Source organism: Acartia tonsa, chromosome 6 (assembly GCF_053477335.1).
Source record: "Acartia tonsa isolate MP-2025a chromosome 6, ASM5347733v1, whole genome shotgun sequence".
In the NCBI taxonomy this organism is placed as follows: domain Eukaryota; kingdom Metazoa; phylum Arthropoda; class Copepoda; order Calanoida; family Acartiidae; genus Acartia; species Acartia tonsa.
This window is the reverse complement of record NC_137265.1, coordinates 32,817,002-32,844,170: the sequence shown is the minus strand read 5'-3', so window position 1 is coordinate 32,844,170 and position 27,169 is coordinate 32,817,002. Positions and strand designations below refer to the sequence as shown.

The following is a 27,169-nucleotide window of genomic DNA, read 5'->3' as shown; positions in this document are numbered from 1 at the left end:
AACTTAAGGTACCAGTATAAAACTTTGGGTACCAATATTAAAACAAAATTTTAGGTATTAGTATAAAATTTTGGGTACCAGTATAAAACTTTGGGTACCAGTATAAAACTTTGGGTACCAGTATAAAACTTTGGGTACCAGTATAAAATTTGGGTACCAGTATAAAATTTGGGTAACTGTATAAAACTTTGGGTACCAGTATAAAACTTTGGGTACCAGTATAAAATTTGGGTACCTGTATAAAACTTTGGGTACCAGTAAAAAACTTTGGGTACCAGTATAAATTTTTAGTACCAGTATAAAACTTTTGGTACCAGTTTAAAACTTTGGGTACCAGTATAAAACTTTGGGTACCAGTATAAAACTTTGGGTTCTAGTATAAAACTTTGGGTACCAGTAAAAAACTTTGGGTACCAGTATAAATTTTTAGTACCAGTATAAAACTTTGGGTACCAGTTTAAAACTTTGGGTACCAGTATAAAACTTTGGGTACCAGTATAAAACTTTGGGTTCTAGTATAAAACTTTTGGTACAAGTATAAAACTTTGGGTACAAGAATAAAATTTGAGTACTAGTCTAAAACTTTGGGTACCTGTATAAAAACTTTGGGTACCAGTATAAAACTTTGAGTACTAGTATAAAACTTTGGGTACTAGAATAAAACTTTGGATACCAAAATATAATTTGAGTACTAGTATATAATTTTGGGTACTAGTATAAAACTTTGGGTACCAGTATAAAACTTTGGGTACCAGTATAAAATTTTGGGTACCAGTATAAAACTTTGGGTACCAGTATAAAACTTTGGGTACCAGAATAAAACTTTGGGTACCAGTATAAAATTTTGGGTACCAGTATAAAACTTTGGGTACCAGTATAAAACTTTGTGTACCAGTATAAAACTTTGGTTACCAGTAAAATTTGGGTACCAGTATAAAACTTTGGGTTCTAGTCTAAAACTTTGGGTACCATTATAAAACTTTGGGTTCCAGACTAAAACTTTGGGTACCAGTATAAAACTTTGAGTACCAGTATAAAACTTTGGGTACTAGAATAAAACTTTGGGTACCAGAATAAAATTTGAGTACTAGTATATAATTTTGGGTACCAGTATAAAACTTTGGGTACTAGAATAAAACTTTGGGTACCAGAATAAACTTTGGGTACCAGTATAAAACTTTGGGTACCAGTATAAAACTTTGGGTACCAGAATAAACTTTGGGTACCAGTATAAAACTTTGGGTACCAGTATAAAATTTGGGTACTAATTCTGAATCAAACATTTGAAAAAATCCTGCTGTCCTCCCCCCTCTTCCCTCCACTCTTATTCTCACAACCCCTAACCACCCTCAACTCTCCAAAAAATGTCCTAGAATGCATTTAAAAAATCCAATTTAGCCGAAGCCTCAGCTGCAAAGCTTATTTTATAATCAGCCATAAGATCAGCCGCAAGGCTTAATATTGTATTCAGCCGCAGCCGCATTCAGCTGCGCGGCTGAATTTAATTCAGCCACAGCCTCAGCCGCACGGCTTTCAGTAAGCCGCAGCCTCAGAATCAGCCGCGAGGCTTAATTATGTTATCAGCCACTCTCAGCCTCAGCCTCACTCAGCCGCGCGGCTTAATTTTCCAATCAGCCACTGTAAGCCGCAGCCGCTATGAGCCGCGCGGCTTTCAGTAAGCCGCAGCCTCAGCCACAAATCCTTCAGCCACTGTAAGCCTCAGCCACCCTCAGCCACTGTAAGCCTCAGCCGCTCGAAGCCTCAGCCACAAAATTCCAATTCAGCCACTGTAAGCCTCAGCCACCCCAATTCTTATTAAGCCTCAGCCGCATTCAGCCGCAGCCACTCTCAGCCGCACTAAGCCTCAGCCACTCTCAGCCTCAGCCACTTCCATAACTTTAAGCAGCCGCAGCCGCAGCCGCAGCCGCAAATTAGGATTCAGCCGCAGCCGCAGCCGCGCGGCTGATAGCGCGGCTTCCGAACCCTGATTACATCAACACAGAATTCTAGTAGACAATATTAGTTGTAATTTTGATGTTAATATCAGGCTTTAATTAACCACTTTAATTAGATACAAAAAAAACTCTGCAAATATTTATAAAAGTTTTATATATGGAAATTTGTTCTTAGATTATACCTAGAAAAGAAGATGTCACGAAGAAACAATCTTTTCCTCTATTCCCCATAAATGCTAAATCTGAAACGAAAGACTTGGGTGAGGACTAATTTATCGATCAATTATCTTATCCCTGTATCCCTGAGTAATAAACAAGAAAACGCCCATTTTTTAATATTTACCAATTTAACTTTAAGTAGCTTTTGAAATAGATCTTTTTACATAAGTACATATATTATATACAACAACTAATTTGAATAGGAACTTCGTAATACTAAAGATTTTAAAAAATAACCATCTGTTAAGAGCTTTTTATTTGTAGTAAAAGTAAGGTAATGTGTTTGCCTCCAAACTGGTGCAAGTCATAAATATGAACACAGTAATAGTGTCTGACTGATTATGATGTAACAAAAAAAATTAGCCAATGAGAGGTCGTTATAAATTTTACCATTGGTCAATAACGACCTCTCATTGGCTAATTTTTTTTGTTACATCATAATCAGTCAGACACTATTACTGTGTTCCATAATATATTGTATTACCTTAATGGTAAAATTTATAGTGGCCTCTCATTGGCTAATTTTTTTTGTTACGTCATAATCAGTCAGACACTATTACTGTGTTCCATAATATATTGTATTACCTTAATGATATTTCCAGACTAATGTTATTGGGATAGTATGTCTGTAATGCTGTTCTGGAAGAATGTGACCCTGGAAAGAAGGTGTATCAACTTTTTTTTTTATAGCTAGCCGGTTCTTTTAGTAAGTAGTAGATGTAAAATTTTTCATAGAATTCAGATATGCAATCGGTTTTTTTGTAGACCTCTTATTTTTTAAGTAATTTAAGTTTTTTAAAAAAATAATTAAGTCGGTTTTAAGGTACTAAAACGCAACAAAATAAAAGAAGAAAATGGCCAGTAAGAACATAAATAGTAAGATCTTTAATTTGACACCTTACTTTTAAAATTCTGTTGAGTAATTATTGAAAAAATCTATTTTTTTAACCTCGGTTTAATAAAAACTTTAGACCTAAATATTTTCTCAAACAGACATAAAAAACATGGGTTCATATATACCTTTAGAATCAGAAAAATATTACGAATCCATTGTAAGCAAAATTGAAAAAAAGTAAAAAAATAAAAAAATATAAAAATGGCCAATTGTATTTTTTGTTCTGGCAACACTATCGTCTTCCCTTTTTTACCCCCTCTTTACCCCCTCTATACCCCCTTCCCATTTTTATACCCAATTCAAAAGTTAAGACATTGCCTGTACAATATAATATGATATTTTCATATAATTCCTTTTATTGTAGTTTATATACTATATTGTAAACTTTTTTTTTCAATTTTGCTTACAATGGATTCGTAATATTTTTCTGATTCTAAAGGTATATATGAACCCATATTTTTTTACTTGTGAAATGATAAAATTGAGTTCAAAGTTTTTATTCTCGTGGGTTTAAAAAAATCGATTTTTTCAATAATTACATGACAGAATTGAAAAAGTAAGGTGTCAAATTAAAGATCTTACTATTTTTGTTCATAATGGCCATTTTCTTTCTTTTTTTTGTTGCATTTTAGTACCTTAAAATCGACTTAATTTTTTTTTTTTTAAACTTAAATTACTTAAAAAATAAGAGGTCTACAAAAAAAACGATTGCATATCTGAATTCTATGAAAAATTTTACATCTACTACTTACTAAAAGGACCGGCTAGCTATAAAAAAAAAGTTGATACAACTTCTTTAACGGGAATATTGTTTTTTTTTCAATATTGCTTTAAAAATGGCAAGAAATCGTCTAATGATGTTCTCGCTTGTAAAACATCACTATATGTATACTAACGGCTACGCCCGTAAATACACTTAAGGTGTTGGCTTACACATTTTCTAGGAGCAAAATATCTTGGGAAGGGTAGTACCCTCTAAAAGAATCGTTATAAACCTTCTATGACCTATGATAAGCTACATTGTAAAAGAAGAACCATATCGGTTCAGAGATTAGCGAGTTGCTTCCATACACACAGAGAGATATCCTGTTACTTTATTATTAGGATTATTCATTTAAAATATTGTCAGTCTGTCCTTGTTTACATAATAATTTTCTTAATAATCAATAATATTTTATTTAATTTTAGGTATGTAAAACATATTCAAATAAAGGAGAAAAAATAACATTATGACAAATTCTTCAGCCCATAAACGGACATTTACCATCACATTTAAGGTTTTCAGACAAAGGTTATACAATTAAAGTGATTACCATACTAATCTTATTTTAAAGTTAGTATGTTTTTCAACCTATTAAAAAAAACGATTCTAAGATATATTTCGATTTTAGCAATCACTTTCAACTCATTTTGTCTCTTAGTGAAGTGAATCAAGCAAATTTAGCTTGGTCAGTGTAGTCTTAGTCATAATTAAAATAAATTCTAAAAGTGACCTCAACGAAACCATATAAAGACAGCTTAAAAGTTTAAGATATTTTTTTAAAAACCTTAAAATTAACTAAATACAAAGGGCAAAGTAGTTGGTGTTTTATCTTATGCTTAATAATTAGTTATTAAACAGTTTGTGTTGTCCCTATTAGGGAGGCTTTACTAAGGTCTTGGGATGGATTTAGGCTTTTTTACTTTTGTATTTAAGCTTTGGGATGTTTTAGGGTATTTTGCCCTCTCCTTACTCTTAATACTCACTTAGAAGGTTCGGGCGCAGCTGCTAGTAAATAAATCAAACTTTTAGACAGTTTACATTGACGATATAACAAAAACTTAAAGTTTACTCAAATAGCATTTTGAGGTAAACTAAAAATTGCTTATAGCGCAAAAAAGCATTAAGGAACGGGAAAAAGGAAGCAGGCAATTTTCAAGCGTTTTTACAATTAATACAAACAAGTGCTGCTTTTTAGATATTTGAAAGTAATGGGATGTTTGTGCTTTTACATGTTGTTCAACATTGGATCCAATTTTTCTACTGTTATTATCAACATAAATTTTAGTCAAAATTTAAAAATTAAAATAGCATTATCCATAATATAAAAAAGTAATGCTTTTTGTCTGAAGCTTTAGATTTAAAGAACTGATGAACTGATTCAGTTATACTTTTAAGGAAGCTTCACTTAGATCAAAAGATGGTTTTATGCTATTTTAATTTCAGTTGATGAATATCGTGAATATGACTGGTAAAATTTGATTGTTTTTCTTAGGCATATTGTTAATATGAATATTAAATAACCTAGAAAAAATAACAACATGTCAGCCATAGCCACTTTTATTAATTGCTAGAAAGTTTATAAATCCATAAACTCTTGTCGACCCTATTTTTTAAGCTATTTTTGTTTAAACAAGGATGACAACATCCATAAAAGCGAAGCTCTGAAACGGTAGGACAAACGAACATTAACACTTGTATAATGTCAGAACTGAATAATCAGAATGCGAATTTATAAGAGTCAAAGCAAAATTGTAAGTAAAGTTGTTGAAAAACTGCTTGATACAGGATAATGATTATGGACATACTTACATTTTTAGGACTTGATTATAGAGTTGCTTCGCCTATAATATTGTACTTTGTTGTCCCAGGAATCAGAATACCAAAAATCAGACCAATCGGATAATTAGGTCACATACAAATTTGTTGTTAAAAATGTAAATAAATCAACATGTTTAAAATGGACGTACGGACATTCTGGTAATGATTATAGAGTTGCTACGCTTTCTAACTCGTACCTAACTATTACAGGAATCATCATGCAAAATTTGAAATCAATAGGACAATTCTAACATGCCTAAATTAACAAAAAAAAGCTATTTAAAAAAGTAAAAAAATCAACATGTTTAAAATGGACGTACGGACATTTTGGTAATGATTATAGAGTTGCTACGCTTTCTAAATCGTACCTAACTACTAAAGGAATCACCATGCAAAATTTGAAATCGATAGGACAATTCTAACATGTCTAAATTAACGAAAAAAGCTATCCGTGACGGACGGACGTACGGACGGACGGACGTACGGACGGACGGACGGACCGACCCTAATTATAGAAAAGCTTCGCTTTTAATAAGTTTTTTCAAAAACTCTTCAAGATGTTAGGATGTGTACTTAATCAGTTATAACCAGGGAGGGAAGGGACAATGACGGAAACATTATTCTACAACCCTTTATATCTTCCTCATTCACCATATGTATAAGGCTTAATATCATTGAGGGAAAAGATTAATTTAAAATCCATTGTCCCTTCCCTATATTCCCTGGTTATGACTTAATCCTGCAAGTCCTGTGCAATTACTAATGTAAATAACATTACCAGACATACTTGAGTTATGGATACCGTGTTAGACTTAGATCCATAGTGTTACTGTTGACCTATTTTTTTGTCGACTAATGTCAGTTAATGAAAGTGGTTAATGTTGAAATAGCTCATTTGACTGATATTTACATTGGCAGCATGCCCAATATAAAACAATACTCCTATTTACTTTATTGACTGCTATTCTAATAGGGGAAAATAAGGGATAGGACAATGAAGGATACATTGATATTCAGTCCTAATGATAATAAACAAAATTACCTCTTAAGTAAATCATATTTAGTAGTTGAAAATCTGCTTTGGTATTAACCAATCAAAATATAATAAAAGTACCCAATGTTTTGATACAACGAACATATTAATAAAACTTTGGATCCCTCCTTGCAACTACCAAAAACACACAAATAAAAATAGTAACGAATCCATACTTTTAAAATCCAATGTCAAAACCTAAATTCGTGCTTTAGTAGATTTTTACAAGTTGCACATTTTTTAGCATCCGTTGTTGGTATATTTTATGTGCATAAGGACTACAACGTCCTCTGTTAGCGAAGTATTTTAAAACGCTAAGCATACATAAAGCCTTTTTAGACTAAAAGACAGGCATACACGTTTACTTATAAAGTAGCTTCGCTACTATACAGTTACTTATATAGTACCTTTTGTACTAAAATAACTTAAGGTTGCATAATTCAATTTGTGAGAGATGTTTTATCTGAAGAAAACCTATACCGTCTGTAACTTTATTGCCTATCTTGATTAAGGCTGCTTTTATTGTTTTTTTCTCCCTATTAGTGTAATTATTATCAAATAGGAAAGAGTAGAAGAGACCTGCTTTATTTATTGATATCGCTTATTAAATACAACCTATTGCCAATAATAATGCCTAAAGCACAACCATATTGCCATAGTAATATTAATTCTTAAGAATAGAATTTCTAAGAGAGCTAGAAACCCACTATTTTTTACATTTTCTAACTTGTTCCTATTGCTGTGAAAAAGATATTTTATCAACAGAAAAATTAGTCTGCCTTCAACTTTTCTACATTATTTTTCTTGATTGATAACAAGTATAACATGATATTATACACTGACTTAAGCAATATATTACCCACGTTATCTTATTCGTTGGATCTAAAACTGTATATACTCACATTGAATTTTGATTAGTTGGTTCCAATCTAGAAGTGTCCATACTTTTACATCAATGATTTTTATCTACAGAAAGGGTTAAGTTGTTTTTAACCATTGGGCATGTATAAACATTATACATTACCCATTGTCTTTTCCTGGCAAAAGATATGGGAGGCTTTGTTATTTTTCTTCAGTTGCTCTAGCCCCACAATGTTTATAAACAGTTAAAAATGATAAACTAATTTTTTGGCGATCTATCGTTATAAAATGTATTCTTCAAGTCTGATAGGAATTCTTCCCATAACTTGAAAACTTGGAAGTCAGCTTTTTTCACGAAAGGCTGCAGGCTCATGTAAGCCACTATTTCTTTATACTTTTTATATTTTTTATAATAAAATTATTACTTGTTAATATCAAAGTTTCAAAATAAGAAAAGGTAAAACGACAACCGTTATCATGATTACTAATATATACACTTATTTTAATTTACAATACTTTGGTATGTAGGTCAACAATTTTCATGTATTTTCAACAGAAATGTGTTTCTTTGCATGTGAGTCATTCTTGTTTGATGTGAATTGTTTAAATTTCATGCAATGGCTTTCGGGTTCAAAATTGAATGTTGGGAAGATTTAGTAGAGGTGTGCATTTACTTCCGCATATCATCACATCCGATATTGTTTCATATGTAATCGTATTTAATCAAAAGCATGTAGAGACGCGTATGTGTCCCTAGTATCAAGGGGAGGGAGGTGGCATTATATTAGCCTAAAAAACAACCAAGAACCTAATTCCAAAATAAGATATACTAAACATATCTCGAGACTTGTGTGTAGCATCATAAAATGGAGCATTTTTATTGGATCAGTGATTTGCGAGATCTTAACGGACAAACAAAATCCTATTAGTAATTACTTTATCTGATAAAAAGAAAAAAGGGGCAGTTTGTGCTATAATGATAAATATCCTGATTTGTAGGTATTAAAATGTGCAGAAGTGAAAGTACACCGTACTTGTGGTTGTATTATTTCATAACAAAATTTAATAACTTTGTATTATTGGGGGGGGGGGGGGACTTAACCCTCTTCTCCAAACCAGCATTGACTTTATAGGGCTTTAACTTTAAAAAATTGACATACATTTTTTAATATTTTCGCAACAAGTTATTTTATGTATTTTTATTACAATTTTGAATTTTTTGATGTTATCAAGTTAAATGGTTGACTTAACTTACATCAAATTATCAGGGATTAAGGAATGGACATTAAATCAATTATACTCCTAAATTCTGCCATTTGTGGGTGATAAATATTTGGAGCAAGGAAAGAAAGGATTTTAAATTAATTAAATCTTCATTGTCCCCCTCATCCCTGTGAAAAGTATGTAATCAATGATTATTTAATCATTTTATTTTGACATTTATCATTACATTAATTATTTTTTATTTGCTTCAGTCTTTTTTTCCTCGTTACATTGTTACAAACAATTTGTTAATTGAAAGTACGCCTGAATTTTATTGCGTAGAACGTCTCTGACCGGAGAGCTTCAGAATTTTCATTTTAAACATGAAATTTTTTGGTGATTCCGTAGAAAATTAGACACAATAGTTTAAACTTGATAACTTTCAATTCAAATTACTTCAAAAAAGCTTCACTTTTATTGTTGTTATCATCCTTGTTAAGATTTAATTATACCATATTCAAATCAATTGTTATCTTATTAGAAAAGAGATATATTCAACCACCCAACCACTTTTCTATAATTTCATTTTTTATTGAAGTAGTATAGGATAAAAAGTTTTTTTTCTCAATAGTATTTACAATTGAACAAATGGTGATAATAAAAATTTCAGCATATGACGCTTTAGATCTAAAAAAACAAGGACAATTAAGTAGCGCAGCGATGGAAATAGTGAAATAAAAGGTAGAACAGTTTTATATCATGGCTTTACTATAACACGTTTTGTTATATAAGATGTGATAAATATTTTTAGAAACTAATCAACCCTCCCTCCCCCTCAAAAAATGAAATATTTAATCTTAACTTTTTGAGCATATTAAGAGAGAAAAAAAGAGGTAAAAGGAAATAAATAAGGAAAGATTTGGCAGTACCGATAGATTAATGGACATACAGAAAGACACGAACATTTATCGAGTAGCTTCGCTGCTAAAAAAGAAGTAAAAATCCGCCAACGCGCTTATTTACAATATAACGTAAAGCTTGACTTTGTTATATTTACTCTAGCTCGACATCTCATTAAACAGAGGAATGGGGATAAGAATTTGAAGAAGAAAAAACTTTTGTATGATATAATTATCATATTTACATGATTTAAAAAAAAGATATTCATTGGACATTTCTAAGTGATTCGTTTCTATAAAAAAAAAACTAAAAATATCATTTTTTGTATCACAATTTTGCAACAAATGTATGTACAATTTTGTTTAGACTTACAAATGAATTTTCTGCTTATAAATTTCTGACAATCTATAAGAGTTATTGTTTGTTTGTCCTTTCTGATTATAGAGCTTCGCTTTTATGGATGTTGTCATTCTTATTTCATGTCGATCTTATAGTATCTTAAGTGGCTATAGCTGTCATATTATCGGTACAGTAACATTTTAATAAAATTATAGATACAGTCTGAAGAAGATTCAACTATTTATCTATCTATTATGAAATATATATCTGTCTTTACTCTCGTAAAACAGATAAAAAAGGCCTTTTCAATTTCAATGGCTCGGAAAGAAAAACTTAATAATTTCCTAGGGGTGTTAAAATGGACCATAGTCTTACAGACTAACTAAAAATGCCCTCGGAAATCCCTGTTAGAAATTGATGCTTATGTTATGAGAAAACAAGACTTTTATCATAATGAAATTGTGATTACAAGTAAGCTAGAAATGGATATATTTGCACTTGGATCTTATACAAGATTTCCATGTTCTCTAATAAACTGAAACACGCAGCGGGCTAAAATACAGTTTCCCCTTTACAGTTTCTGCTTTACTCCATCCCTTCCCCTTCTACTGGATAAACAAACGAACTGACTAATAAACGAGTTCCAATTTAGCAACCTAAATTAACGACAATTTTTCCCCTGTCATAATATCCACGTATATTCTACATTCATTAATCTAGACCTTTCATGTAATGAAAGTCGACATAACTCAATATCATTGTTTGTCAACAAATCTATTTTTTTGTTTGAGGGGAGGGGTTAAAGGCGCACATCGCGTCACAATAGAAAATGCGGTAAAAGTTAGACCTCTATTTTCATAAAAAAATTACGCTACCATGACGCCTGCCGTAACATCGTCAACGCATCAACACATAATCGACAAACTTTTTTATGTTTTTTATCTATTTATTTATTTTTTTGAACAAAAAAGATTATAAATAGTTAGTGTTCTACCTTCTGTTTCTATATAAGAAGTGTTATATCAATAGTAAGAACAGAAGGAAATTTCTTGTCCCCAAACAGGCGCAACCCATAACCATGCATATTTAGTACTTCCAAAAAAGGTCGAGCAATTAAAGGGTTGGTTATCTGCATTATCTGGGATGTTATTGCCTTGGGACCTGCTATAAAACTATTTGGAATGCATTGGCCCACATACAGTCGCAATTGATTTATAAAACTCAATTGAACCTAAAATGATAATTGTACAATACATTTATGACCAAATTTTCATTCTTTTTTAGGTAAGGTTCGAAAATCCTTTTGTGTAATAAGTTTATCAGATAAGAATTTATCAATATCAGCCGTACATGAGATCCTAATGGCAATATCGACATTTTCTTATGGAAATGGGTAGGGTTAATGTCATTATGTCATGTCAACTAAAATTATATAATGATATTATATTCTGAGAAAAATAAAAAAGTGACCACTTCCTTTCTCAGGCGCCAGAGAAGTTTAGATTTAATCATGCAAACACATCAGAGACGAGAATTAATATGCTAAAAAAATGTCATTATATTCCCCTTACTAAACTTTACCCTGAAAATCTTTAATAGGACGGGCAAAACGCAAATTATATTGAAGCAAAAGGTGCTATACATTGAATATATGGCCCTTTCTCTAAAATAAAACTCTACTTTGATTGCAAGACCTTTGTCTTAAAGTTCAAATTGGAAGGAATATTTGTTGCGCCTGTTTATAGGCCAGGGTACTAACCCTTCTTATTTGTAAATTTCACCCGTCTGACAAAGGAAATGGTTATAAATTTTCTTGAGAATTTATTTAACGATATTTTTGTTTGTAACATAAATTAATTATCTCAATTATTAAACACGCAAACTGGGATAGTAGCATTCATTCTGTAAAATAGTTTGATTTTTTGTTGTCTAATACATATCCTCCTTTTATATATTTATTATCGAAGCTACTCTATAACTATAGTATGCCCGTCCTTCCGTCCGTAACTCCACACGTAACGTGATATATTATCATATATACATTTCTATAACTGAATGTATAAAAAAAATCTTTTTTTTCTTTAAAGTATTTGGTAGGTTGCTTGAGTGCGTTTGTCAAAAAAATTCATGCAGTTTTTCCTTAAACTTGCTGAATAGTTGACACTTTCTGCGAGAGAGAAAAAACATCGCATTTAAAATCTATAAAAAGTACTTTAATGTCGTGACATTTAATCGGTTATTGACCAGGGGAGTGAACAGGAATCTTAATAGGGAGGGCGCGAAGCGCCATTATTTTCTGTAATTTATACTTGAGGTTTATTATCTATTTTTTTGGTAGTGGGGGAAAGGTAAATAACCATAACTATCTTTTTTCAAAAAAAAATGAAGGGGGGGGTTACATCAGAGAAAATTTTCTACGGGGAGGAATATTTTTTTGTATTTCTAAATTTTGGGGGTGTAGAACCCACCCAAACCCCCCTTGTAAATACCCTCTTAACATTGACTTTGTCCGGTTTAAATGAGAAGAAAATTCTTCTTTGTCTTATTTTTTCCCATACGAAAATAATAAAAGAAATTATGCCTTTTAGCTATTTTTCTGTAGAGAAAAATCATCCAAATCATTACCGTGAAAGCATTTAATAATAAAATGTCTCACCACAAAAAACGCTTAGACGTTTCTTAGTAGTCCAGCTACTCTAAAACTAAGTAATGAAGTGTGTATATCCATACATTAATGATATTCCATAGTTAAAGTAACAATTAAAGTTAGTTTTTTTATTTATACACTTATCAATAGAGATAATCTATAGACATACTCTTTAAATTAGCCAATAGGATAGCAGTGGAAGAATGTGGTCATGTTATTGGTTGAAACATTTTACAGATTTTTGTACGAAACGGAATAATTTTTTATTATGTTAGCATAATGAGTTAGTTACGAATAGTTGAATTTCTTAGGATAGAATTAGTAAAATCAGTCTAATTCATTTACTTTACTATAACGTTGTTCTTTTGTTTTTAATGCGTTACTTTTTAACATAATTACCCTTGTTATTAATTCTATATGATTATGTTAATAAATATTTTTCTTATTTTGAAAATAAACCCAAACGCGTATAATTCGTGCGCGAACTTTTGAACTTTTAATTGCTGTGCTTTACGTTTATTATCAACATTTTTAGGTTTTGTTTCCGGATTATTTTGGGTAAAATTGTTTTAATTATATTTTATGAAATTAATTTAAAGAATTATAGCTATAAGAAGCGCAGCAACGACAAAGTAACGTAAATACAGAAATAAAAGTTAGTGTTATGTAGGGATCTTAGGGGATAAGTCAATGAACGATAGATTGATGTACATACATCCTAAATAATGTGAAATAAAAAGTAGATTAAAATTATTGGTGGAAACGTATGGATACTGCTTGCTTGTACCAACCAATTAAGATTATTTTCTTTAATCAAAGTTTTTGAGCTAACAAATGAGAGAACTGAAAAGAAATTTGCAGAAAATTTTGAGACAAATTAGTTATTCTTCAGAGAAAATACCCCTTCCTGCAACATATATTGTAGGATATACAAATCAAGGCTAAAACCCCCTCCCATCTCCCCCCAAAATACCACAAAATTTTGAGTTGAAACAAATTCATCCCTGACCTATGTAAGTGGGTTTCTATGTAACTTTTAGTACATTTTTTTCATATGTATATGTGTATGTATGTTTTTTTTGTTTGGAATAATGTAATAGGTAAATTAGCTAATTTTGGTATTATTTTAATAACCTATAGTCATAATATCATTGTTTTTTGGTTGTTTGCATGAAAAGGTATCTGTAACCACTGAACCAATTGAGTTTTCCAGTTTAGGGAAGCTCAAGCTATACCTATTTTTCTGCCCCTTCTCCCCCCCCCCCCCGCCCTTCCCTTGAAACTCAGAGTCTCTAAATACTAGTGGCGCATCCGCTTGTTAAAAAACATAAGACATTTTTTACGTATCATTTTATTCGTTATATAAATTTGTATATGCTTTTTATATACATTTGAATTATGTATGTATGTAGTTGCTATTACTAAATACGGAGCCCATAAAAATTAACCCCCCCCCCCCCCTGATAGAAGAGGTAGGGACTAGTTTTGTGAATTTGAAAAGTTTATAATGTATGGTTATTTTAATTTGTTGAATTTAAAGGAATTTTGTTGACTTTCAATTTTAATGATCGACAGTTACATTATTTTGATGGTAATAACTGACCATTGACATTAAATTTGCCTGTTATTTGGGTAGACATTATGGGCAATAATATATCATGTCTACCTATTATCATCACTGCTGCTAATATTATAACAAGTTACAGAATTTACTATTTCTTAGATAACTCTTTCTGTTCATATTATTGCAATCATCCCGATATTATGTGATGATTATTCCTTTTAATCGCTAGTGGACAGTTTTTAAAGAAATACTAACTGCTTAACGTTTAGTTATCTGACATTGAGTCATTTGTTTCTCATTTAAAATCCAATATTTGTTTCTTTAGATTACCAATCTCTGTCTGTGTGTAAATCGAATCACGTTAACCTATGAAATTTTGTTCATAATTCATATTCTCAAGAAGAAAAAATAATGTTCTTCCGGTCCAGAGATTTGCAGGGAGGGATATTTCATCTTAGGGAAAACTTTTTTGCCTCCAACATTTATGCCAGCTATCATTTCTGTGTCTTTTAGTTTGTGTTATTTTACAACACTTAAAAAATTATAATGTGATTTTTAAAATGTTGTGAAATTTTTTTATAGCTTAAATGATAAAGGGTAAAGCTAGTTATCGCATCGTATTGCAGACAGCTTTCCGTAGATATTTAAATGAAAACTTTATGATTAAACGAGGGCTAATCATATTCGTGAAAAATTGTCTGTAAAACGATGCTATACGGGATTTTTCAGTATGCCAGAGCAGAGATTTTAATCTAGCGAATATTAATCGGTTTCGATGCCATACTGGAAAAAAGTTGAACATGTTTAAAGAAACAAAATATGATTTTAAAACGAATGGACTTCATAAAGAAAACCTTCACTTTTAAAATGTAAAAGCGAAGGTGATCTTTGAAAAAATAGGTCAGCAATTTGAGGTAAAAATACGGGGTTGCACTTTAGTACATCGTTCACATTTTCTGCAATTTCAGGCAATTTTAGACAATTTTTTAACCTTTATGTGTTTTTTTATATTTTCTTTTTTCTTTTACTTTCTTTCATTCTTTGATTTGCTTTCTTTCCTATTTTATTTATTTAATATTTTTTTTCGTCTTCAAATTTTTGGGATGGCGGTTACCTACAAAATTTTAGTTTATGTGGGGGATGATTGTGAGCATTGACCAACCTTTGATAAATATCTTTTTGTAGTCCTAACTGTCAGGGATCTTTAGAGATAAACCCTTTTGTTTATGTAGACTAAAACTTATGAGTGTAAAAGAAAACCCTAACATGATTTAAGGATAAACTCCAGCCAAAACATAGCAGAAATATTTATTAAACTTTAGGATAAGTATTACAGTTAGGGAGTTGAATCCATTTTTATAGAAGCAGAAATATAATCTATGATTATGTAATCTACCCTTCCACTTTCCCCTCTCTTGGTGAAGATATCTTCAACGCCGATACGATTTTTGAATTATAAGATTTCACTTTTGTCTCTCTTGTTGAAGATATCTTCACCAAGAGAGGCAAAAGTGGAATCTTAAATTTCAAAAATCGTATCGGCGTTGAAGATATCTTCACCAAGAGAGGGGAAAGTGGAATCTTATTTTTCAAAAATCGTATCGGCGTTGAAGATATCTTCACCAAGAGAGGGGAAAGTAGAATCTTACATTTCAAAAATCGTATCGGCGTTGAAGATATCTTCACCAAGAGAGGGGAAAGTGGAAAGGTAGATTACAGTTTTAGAGGGTCCAAACCATAATCATAGATTATATTTCTGCTTCTATAAAAATGGATTCAACTCCCTAACTGTATTATTTACAATTCCTCCCTCCCTACGTACTAGTTTACTTGAAAAAGGAAATTATTTCTTTTTTTCTTCTTACCGCTACTGCGCTACTTTGAGGCATTGTGTTTCTTGTTGAAGGCATGTTATAGTGAAATAAAGTGTAGGAAATCATATCAATAATTCAATGAATTTCAACCCTATCTCTCTTGCCTTTTTTTGCACACTTCCCTTTATTCAGGAATGCCAGGATAGGACAATGGACGGTAAATTAATCTTCCTACAATACATATAAGAGATAGTCTACCTTGAATCTTGTAGAAAATATATGTAGAAAGAAAGTGGTGTAGATTAATTCCTGGTCATCTAACTCCCTGTTTCTTTTTCCATACTTCATTTCAGTTTTTTTGTGCCTTTCTCTATTCATCGAACATTACTAAAGACGGGGAGATGTATTTGGTTAAACAATTGTAACTTTTCCTTGTTAGACATAGAACCCTACCCCCCCCCATACACACACACACACACACACATACACTCACACACATTGAAGTTGAAATTGGGTAGCCTCTAAGGAATAGGTCGCTGTAGGTACAGGCCTCGCAGGGTTTAGGCAAAGGGAAAAAGCTACCCTCCATTTTTTTCATGTTCTTCAAACATAAGGTGGTTTCAGTGCCCTTTGCTGGAAAGCATTAGATAGTTCTTTTTAGATATGTTAACAATTGGATGTTGAAACACACTTCTATGGTATACAAATTGACACTACAGTAGGTTGATGTAAGTACAATTAGAAACTTTTATCTATTAATCCTAAGAATGAATGTCCCAACCTTTTTTTTCTCGGTTATTTTCAATTTTTGCCGAATTTTGTTCACATGAAGCTAACTTACGGAAATGGGAAAAATTTTCGCGCAAGATTGGCACGTATGTATGTGTATGTACATATGCAGGGGTGTTCTTACGTTGTGGTTGAAATTTATTGCTCTTATTTTATCAACATAAGACGAATCATAGTTTCATATTGTTATGAGGTTATTTTTTTTTAAAGTAAAGTAAACTTTTAAAAAAATTCGCTATTAAAGTGAACATTTCTACTTTATGTTATTAGAAAACGACTACTGGACTGATCGATCATTACAATTTGCTGGAAAGCTTTAATATTGTTCCTTCATTGGTGTAAGTAAGGGGGAAAACACTTTTAGATGAGTAATTCCAATAAAATTTAGTTGAATTGTTGCAACGCCAAATACATATATGCAATATGATTTCTGGCAAAATTATTCAAGGCTATAGACTTGAAAAGCGTGCAAATTTATCATAATAAAAATGGGAGGAGCTCCACTCACTTATGTGGATGTTAGAGGCTTCCAAAATCAGGATTTTTTTAAAATCTAGACATAGAAAGCTCTTTCCACTTATGGGTAATTTAGAGTAATGTAAGGGTCAGTTTGTAATGCTAGGGCATGGGAATATCTTGGCTGCTATTTATTATAATTGTAGATTTTTTGTATAGATATACCTTATCAAATAGCATCCAGTGTACATCTTACTTGGTTCGGTGATCGATGCCACCATGCGAGAAAATCCTTCTTTTTCTTCGTTTCTTTTTTTTATTAGCATATGAAAATTTGTTCTATTATACTCTTTGTCCATTTATCTATCTATGGCTTTTTGTGCTTCACTTCTTATGGATGTTGTACTTCTTGTTTAAATATATTTCTATCATTTCTAGAATTACTATAGGCAGGTTTTTGTTCTATAGCCTTTTTTTTGCTGCGCTACATAAAATTGTAAATAATAAAACTACTTTTTATCAGAAAAAAGTTTGAAAATCCAAAGTACCAAAACACAAAGTAAATAAATATTCAACCCTCTAACACATAAATATGTTTGGAAGAATATGCCTTTTCAGAATATATATATTTATGATGTATCTGGCATCTTATAAAAATATGTAAAGTAAGCACAAGTTTTACGGAAACAGACTTTACTTCCTCATGTCTTAAGATTTTTTAGTGTAACATAATTTTATACTTTTATTTACTTTTATAGGTAAGTGTTACAAGACCAATATAAAACGTTCCTGACAGTATAACACATTATTTATAAGGCCTCAAGAAAAGAGACACATATAGTCATTCTATTTTTATATTTGTTGACATATTTCAAGAAAAAGCATCTGTTCTAAACTCTATTTGCCCGTATGACCTTTTTTCCAGTCCATATACAACGCTATTTAAATAGATGTAATTTTTCAAAGAAATTTAATTTAATTCGCGAGTCTTTTGTTTTATGAGACAGAGTCATAATTCTTTTCAAAAATAAACTTTGAATAATGAGTACATATTTTCCCTTAGCTCGTCCGTGCACACCTACTAATGGATGTTGTCATCCTTGTTCACAAAAATATGTAATGTCTAATTAATGAATGACTGACTGAGGACGGACAGACAAAGTGAGTTATAGAGTAGCTTCGCTACTAAAAACTTTATTGATAAATTAAGAAAATTATTTTGCTAGTCAATAGCACAACTGATTACATACATTGAACATATTGAAAAATGCAAATAAAAAACAATAACATACCACGTCCTTTTTATAGTTTTTACTGTATTTAAGTATCAAGGGGGGGGGGGTTATTGAAGATAAGTATAGATAGTTTTTTGGGGGGTAAATCACTAAAATAAATCCAGAATATTTTTCCCTATTGCTATGCATTGTTATTATATTTTTTCCTCCATGTCTCTTGACATTTTATCACTAGGCCTCGGGTCATTTTTAATCACATTGGATTAAAATTGTTAAAAAGATTTGTTATAGTGTTTTTATATCAACATAGTCTTTTTATTTGATATGTCGAAATGTCGAAAATATGACAATCATCATTACTTTTGTCGTCATGAGCCACTACAAACTTTATGAAGGATGACTAAATCCTTAAAATTTAAATGTGTTTATCTACCATATATGCTTTATTAATGGTGTTAAAAAATGACAAATACTCGATTTTAAGTTGTAAAAGCTGATTAACCTCTTTATATTATGAGCATCATTAGGTTCTGATTCCTTAGTCCCTATGTTTGAATATAGGGGACGGGTGGAGGTATTCTTTTTCCTGTGTTTATGAATTATGACCAATACCTGCGGTGCCCTAACCCTGCGAAGCTACCAGTACCTAACCTAACATTGCCTGACCTAAAGTAATATACAAAAAAATTACCCCTTCTCACTTTTCTCAAATCTGTGTATTTTTAAATCACAATAATTTTTTTTAGACCATAGTACTTTTTTCATCGTTGAACAATGAATGTTTCATTATGATGCTGGTATTGTTATTAAATCATCAAATAGTAATTAAAATTACGGAGGAATAGTTCATCTCAAGAAAAACAATTTTTAATCAAAAATAGTCACTATAATAAATATCTGCAATATATTTATTTTTAACAAACGTATGAATTTAAGTTTTAGCAAAATTAATACATTATAGTTTTTGAATGATGGAAAAGTTAGCAGTAAATTAAGATGGCGACTGCGCCCGTAATTTAGAGTTGATTTTCTTTTTTGTTGGGGGAGGGAGGGGCGCTGTTTTACCAACCTTTGGAAAATAGATATTTATTATAGAATAGTTTATATTAATGAAGCTTCGCTTTTATGGATGCTGTCTTCCATGTTTAAATTACTTATTACTGCTTTTTTACCAGTTAAATCTTAAATTAAATTAAATGGTAAGTTTTCCCAGTAATACTTTGGTGCTTGTATTATATCAACATAATGAAATCGGGAAATTTAGCTATTCTAACATAAATTCGATATTTTGGTGATTTTATAATTTTATGTTGCCAATATAAATTAGAATATCGTTATCATGTCAGCCATGGCCACTTTATTTCATGCCATAAAATCGACAAAAATTAAAGCCAGTCATGTAAATTTAATGATGACATGTACATAATTTAGAGTCAAAAATATGTAAACCCGTATCACTTTACTTTAATGTCGCCTTGTTAACCTAATACAAAGGCATGTCAGCGTGATACTTACAAGCTTAACCTGTCCCAAGTACGGAAGAGGTAAACGTGTGAATTGTTGTATCTGAACTGCTTGTGGTCAAACCAGCAGGGATAAAGGGATAGGAGTTATCAATAAAATATATAATTTGACATTTTCAAAAATAATATTTTTTTATTAGCTTTCAAGTCAAAGACAAAAAGTCTTTTTCGTCCCATGATTAATGTTTATGTTAATTTTTATAGCATAGAATCTGCAAGAACCATTCCCTCTACTTAAGGAAGAATTTATCATGTAGATATTATGGGATATTTAATTTATTATCCATTGTTCTATCCCTTTTTGCCTGGGTGGCTTTGCACGATACAGTTACACATACAAATACTTGTGGATGCTCCGACAATTCAGCACTGGCTAGCTTTAGCAAAATATCTATTTTAAAACATTCTAATTGTAATGTAATTTCTTTATGTAGATAAACATTGTCATTGTTTATGTCAACTTACAATTTTATGTCGACTACTGGCTTTTAATTAAAGAGGTCGTTGATTACATACATTTTTACACGAGGTTAAATACACTAATTTGTCTGACATTTACATAGAGATTATGATTATATATTAAAGTATTACAAAACCTTGTGAGGCTTTTCTAAATTAAACTATGACTGAAGTCTTATTTTGATATAATAACCACCTAAACATTTTACTAAGAAAAGAAATTTTCAACTTTTCTAGTTTTGCTAATTATTAGTTAAGTCTTGTTTTTAGTTTGTAAAAACACTCCAATTTCAAGATATATAAATAGACTACTTTAACTTACAATTCACAATGATATAAAAATGATTAAAATTATATTTCTGTTTTTTTTTTCAACTACAGAGTATCTTTATAATGATATTATCATAATATTGTTACAGATTAGATACAGTTTATTTGTAGTATTTGTAGAAAAGAAACTCCCCCCCCCCCCCCCACAAGCCAAATATTAATTTTTTTAAACAGTGCAGGGAGGGTAATCAGTGCTCAACATGCACTTATGTGAAAGCAGCGATTTAATTCTTCAGTCTTAATATTTTAGTAGTCTCAATAATCAAACATTCAAGTATTTTAAATCCAATACTAACCTACTGTGATTTTGTGTTTAAATTGAACAGTTTATTATAATCTATAATTTATCTATCTGCATTTTAGCAGGGTGGCAGAGGACAACAAAAACAATATACAACCCTTTTATGCCCCATTGACTAATACCTACTGAAGGTAAAACTCACACATATAAATTTTGGAAAAGATCAAGTTTTTATTCAATGCCCTGTATCCCTGACTGGAAATCCTTTATTGCAAAGAACTCTCCTATACCATAGTTTATTGAAATATAGTTTACTTGCAAATGCACCCCTCGCATGAAGGGACTCTTAATTGGAATGGTACCAGAAAAATAGCTTAAAACTATACTAAAAATATAAATCTACAATTAAAATAGGCTGAAACCACCCCTTGACCAATGTGAAGCCTTCCTAAAATAGTTAACTCAATCGGTTCAAAAGTTATGGAAATCTTACTTCTTTTCAAATAGGATTTAATTATGTTCATATTAGCGCAAAAATAGCTTGCTAACAAAATTGCTTACAAAAAACAGTTAGATTTAAAAGATTTTTCAGAAAATTTCATCTAAAAGGAAATGTAGAAAGATTCCTGAAAAGCTGAACCCTAACTATGAATCTTTAAAACAGCCTAAAGTGTTATAAAATAAAATATGTCAAACTTACGAGTAGCCCTTTGCTTAAATTTGATCTTATTTAAGATAATTCTAGCAATCTAATCGAAAATTTTAAAATCAATTTATTATTACTGAAAAGAAATATTAGCTGCAATCATATTGGAGAACAAGGTATATCTGCAAAAGATATACCTATCTTAACTACATTGAACTTTTATTATAGATAGGTATACCTAATACTCCTTTTCCAATCTAAAATAATTATGTTTAAGTATGATGAAAGCATTGTTTGTTGGGACATTGAATAACATTGGCTCCCAATGGTTTTTAGACATGTAAAGGGGGGTGGATATTCATTGGCTTTAACACTTAAGGGAATTTCATTATATTTGGATTGGTTGGTACAAAGAGGTAAACTTGTTTATCATAATTGTGGGTGTACCATCAATCTATCGTCCAATTTGTTATCGTTTAAGTTTCCTGAATAAGATACAACTAGTAATATTTTATATTATATCCTCAAATCTAAATTGTACCACTTCTAATAGAAACCTATATCCACTTTAGTCTAAAATAAAAAAAAACAATCTGTTAAAAAATTTATTTCACAAAAAAAGTTTAACTTTTCAATTAATAAAAAATTGCTGCTTTCAAGCAAAGGCTGAACAAAAATGTTTGAAATTATAATGGTAATGGATGCGGAAAAAAATGGTATTGACAAATGAGAGATGTCGACAAATTGATAGGCGTTTCCTACATAACATAGACGGGCCACATATAACCGCAGCACCCCATTCTCTCCCACTTTTCAAATCCCTCATAAAAAAAATCACTATAGTTTTTTTAAACAAAATTCTGGTTTGAAATTATTTTTTTCGTGGAAAATGTATTTTATTGGAATCATCCTTCAAGCTTTGCAGTAACCAACCTTTTAATTGAACGACCTATGTCTGGAAAAACACACTTAACTGGTTGTCAAGAAAAGCCTTTTTTAAGGCTATTATTATTTCTCATTTAATAATCAGTTTTAGTTTTCAATGTCCTTTAAAGTTGTTCAGATTTTTTAGCTTTTATGGTTTTGGTATTTTTAAATCTGAAATAAATCTAAAATTCCCAGAAATTTTCCAATGTGCTGATCCTCAAAGTTTAAATAACCAAAATTAGTTCCTAGAAGTTTTAGGCAACAAGAATCACATTAAGCTCACTGCGCATAATACTTATACAGCTTAAAGTTGTTTAGATAAAAAAGGCAAATCTTAGGCATATAATATCGGATTATTAGTTGTCTCTTGGTTCGCCTTATTTTTCAATTTTTATTGACTTTGTTTTTATAGTGTAGTATCTTTATAACTGATGTATGTCCGTTCGTATACAGGCCAAACTTGTTGATGCAGAATTTAGATTAGAGTATCTTTGTTGTTTTATATTATTAGAGTCCTCTAGGAGCACTTGTGGGAGCAGGGGGGGGGGGGAGGAAGCAAGTCGACCCTACAATTCCAAAATTAGTTTTAAAAAGAAAAGAAAATATTTTTGGTGGGGGATTTGTTCCAGGGGGATTTTCATGGAAGACTTAGATGTACCCACACTAAAATTAATTTCAATCCTTCATTGGACCTATAAGAAACTTTACTGTAAAGGAAAACCATATCAGTCCAGCAGTTAGCAAAATTATAAGCTACAGGCATCCTGTTCCTTATATTTAATGAAACACATTACACATTAAACTTTACAAATTTTCTGTATTAGTACTGAATTACACTTTACTATTATTTTAGCTGAAATATTAACAGTTTGCTATTCTTATGAGTACAACTTTACTTTAAACTTTGTCTGCCTTGGTCTTTACCTCTTTTATTTTTTATCAGATTTAAATCACTTACTTTGAATGGCTTTTAAAATGCTTAAGTCACTTCAAAGTGAGTCCCAAAAAAGCTCAACAAAATTACACCACACTTAAATTAAAGCCTGACTCTAGCTGTAATCTTAATGTAAAGATGTTGTTTGAATAATTCAAGAAACGGTGACTTTTGAACGACACTTGAACAAATTGTATTTTTATAAGACTCAAAAAGGACTTTTAAAAACTTGTTAAGGTTTATTAAATAAAAATTGTTAGGACTAGGGTTATTGCAGATATTTCTTTTTAATTAGCGCAGTTACTATTTTAAAAAGGTGTGGCCTTTAGACTAACCGTCTGTTGATTAAAAATCTACGCGGTCTTGACTCGGCTGTATCTCTCAAATTGTCTGAATTCATCACTGTGTTGCATGTTACTCTTCTTTTTTCATACATTGTCAGCTTGTTGTTGCTGCGCTTTAAATGGACAAAAATTTCTTAAAAACCAGACAAGTTTAGTCCCTCTTTTCGTTGGCTTTAAGACATTTTGGACTTCCATTTGTTGATTTAAACAAAAATGTTCTAACTTTCCAATCAATAATTTCAGTGTACAGGATGGATAATTTTGATTATATCCATTGTGGACGTAAATTTATTGTATTTTATTTATATTTGTAAATTATTGTATATTGCCTTATCCCTAAAGATAATTCAATTTCTTTTTCTTTCATCACAAATTTAAGCTATCCTATTCGTGATAACCCTAATTTACTGTCCTGTCTAGATAATTATGTTAATAATAGAATATGTCATGCCCGTTACAATATTACAATAACACTTCAAGTCAGGACGATTGCGGGCAAAAATAGCAAAGCGTTACATGAAAAAAAATAATTATGCTTATGGTAACTTAAAAATAAAGAGGGTCGATTCAGTGATTTATCTTTCTACCATTTTCCTCTTAGAGTAAATAATACTTCAAATTTAATTACCAAATTTTAAAAGCTTAAAAGCCTACTTTAGGCATTTGGCCCTTTCAATGATATTTATATTATTATTCTCTATCGAAGTTATTGAGTAGTTTCCAGGGAGGGATAAGACATTGGACAGTAAATTATACTGGTCCTAAAATTATATAAAAACATTCACTATTTTTTTTGCTTAAAAAATAACGTTTGTGACTGTTACTAAATTTCGATTGGTTAGTACTAGCTAGCAATGTCCACACTTTCTATCAATAATTTTAATCTACATAAAGAGTAGTTTTGTATATCATAATTGGGAATATACATTAATTCATCTTACATTTTCTTGTCCATTTAGATACAAAAGTAGTTTTAAACTGCAAAGTAGTAGTTTATTGGGTAGTTTTTAAATGAATTAATTCGACTGGGTTTGATAACTTACTAGCTTCTCAAAACAGACATATACAATACAAGGATGGAAATTATATTTGTAGCGCAGCCAAAAGATTTAAAGAATTATTCATTATATTATATTATTATTCTCCAGAGAAGCTTTTATGTTTCTATGACAAAAAAACTTTGTTTTGGCTTAAATTCAAATTTTATCAACTCTATGACAATCAATAATAAGCAGTCATATTTCTAACTTATTATATCCTGTTATTTATATTAACATACCTGTACAAATGAACGCTTTTCTAATAATGTAAAAATGAATTAGTAAAAGAATTTACAGATAGAAGGACGGACTGACATACAATCATAATTATAATGAAGCTTCGCTACTAACAGAATGTATTCCCTATAATTAATGATTAGTGTACTTCATACAAAAAAAAAGGATTTATGCCTTATGGATAGGACAATGGCAGTGTGAATAATCTTTTCCCCAATTTTTATGTTTGAAATTCTGCCATATGTATTTTATGATTGTTTCAAGGAGGTAATAAGTTTTGATTTTATAATTCTCATGCGATAATCCCTTTCTCTTTATCCCTGACAAAACCATAAGTTTGTATGTTCAAAAAATAAACATCTTCCTAATATATTCTGAGAGGGATATTTAACCTATAGATGATATTATTTTTCTGTAATTTTGCAAGGTAATATGTAATTATATAATAAATCTTTTTTAAATGCTCAAATTATTGACACAAAGAAATTTATAACCCTATTGGTCCAGTGACTAATGAAATGAACAAATCCTACCTTATGATATTCACTAGTTGCTTAGCCCCTAGCCTCTGGGGGAGGCGGGGTTGTAAAAAAAAACAGCCTAAAACCCCATCAAGACATATATATAAAGCTTTCCTATAAAGTATAACCCATTCTAACCACTATATTCTGAGATCTTTAGCTTCAGACAAAAGATATAAAAAATACTTATGTGACATGTTAGAATTGAAGAAGATTAATTTATCGTCCATTTTCCTATACCAGAATTCCTGATTCTAATATTGTTCTTTAAAAAAGCTGTCGTAGACCCGTTATTTTCTTTATCCAATTAATTTACTTGATATAAAAATTGAATGTATACTTTAATTAGATGGTGGTTTGTTAGTTGTTTATATCAGATTAAAATCAATTTGTATATTTTTATATCTTCAAAAAAAATTATTCTAAAAGCGTAGCTTCCCTCATTTTTTCTGTAGGTCGGCAAAGCACTTCAACTTAAGTTTTTTCATTGGCATTTTAAGATTTTTAAAATTCAGTTACAATTTGCAATACTATTTTGCTACTCGACGTTATAGATTCGAAACCATGCAAAGAATTGGTTTTACCAAAAGTCCATATTGTTCTTTAGAAGCGGAGCTATGACATCAACGTCAACAAGCAGAACGTCAATGAACTTCTTATTATTTTTTTCTTTTTATTGTTTTCAATAATTTATTGATTTCTCTTAAAAACGAATTATTTGGAGATCTTTATTAATGGACACAATCAAACTTGTTTTATTTGTTAGCAAAAATAAATTAATACTTTTCTTTGTTTCAGGCAATGTGGCGTGTTGGGACTTAGAACTTGTTAAATGACATGTCAAGAGCGCCAGAGCTAGCGTCAGTCTCCGGTGGTCGGTCCACCGCCAACTCAGCCGACCTCGCCACCGCCGTCTCTTTCGCCGCCGCCAAAACGACCCAGGCAACGCATTGTCGTGTCAGCAGGAGGCGAGACAAGCAGGCAGGGTTAAAGGAGTTTCTGACAAATTTAGCCACCTCAAGCTAAGAATGATGTCAACTCCATTACCTATAACAAATGTTTAAACAATCATATTATAGTTTAACTATTACTTATCTTCGGGAGAGAAGGTAATAAATTTGCCTGAAATAAAATGACCTAAAACCATGCCATGACCTATATCTAGCTTCCATAAAATAGGAAACTCAATCGATTCAGTTGGTTGCGAGATCTTGGCAGATAAACAAAAAACCTTACAAATTTCTTTGATAAGATAGCAAGTTCCTTTTCCCCAAAGTAGCTTTTACATGAGCCTACAAATATTTTTGAAATAATATATAGCTAACCCTTTATTCCTGTAAAGGAGACCGCTTCTCTCTTGCATTGGTTGTCCCAGCCGTCCCTGCCAACCCTGCTAGCCGTGGTGTCACAAACTGACCGCCTAACAACACATCTCGCGTACAGCAGGATTTAGAGGTAAATATTACAGTAATTAAT

General features: G+C 31.0%; 1 protein-coding gene across 1 annotated transcript in view; it reads left to right on the top strand.

The window, feature by feature from the left end:
* The window catches only part of LOC145322429 (A disintegrin and metalloproteinase with thrombospondin motifs like), a 241,350-nt gene that overhangs the window by 91,335 nt on the left and 122,846 nt on the right, over positions 1-27,169 (top strand). Inside the window, exons 2-3 of the mRNA XM_080164421.1 lie at positions 26,492-26,674; positions 27,036-27,148. The gene's annotated coding sequence lies outside the window, so the exon portion shown is untranslated. The remainder of the gene's footprint in view (positions 1-26,491; positions 26,675-27,035; positions 27,149-27,169) is intronic.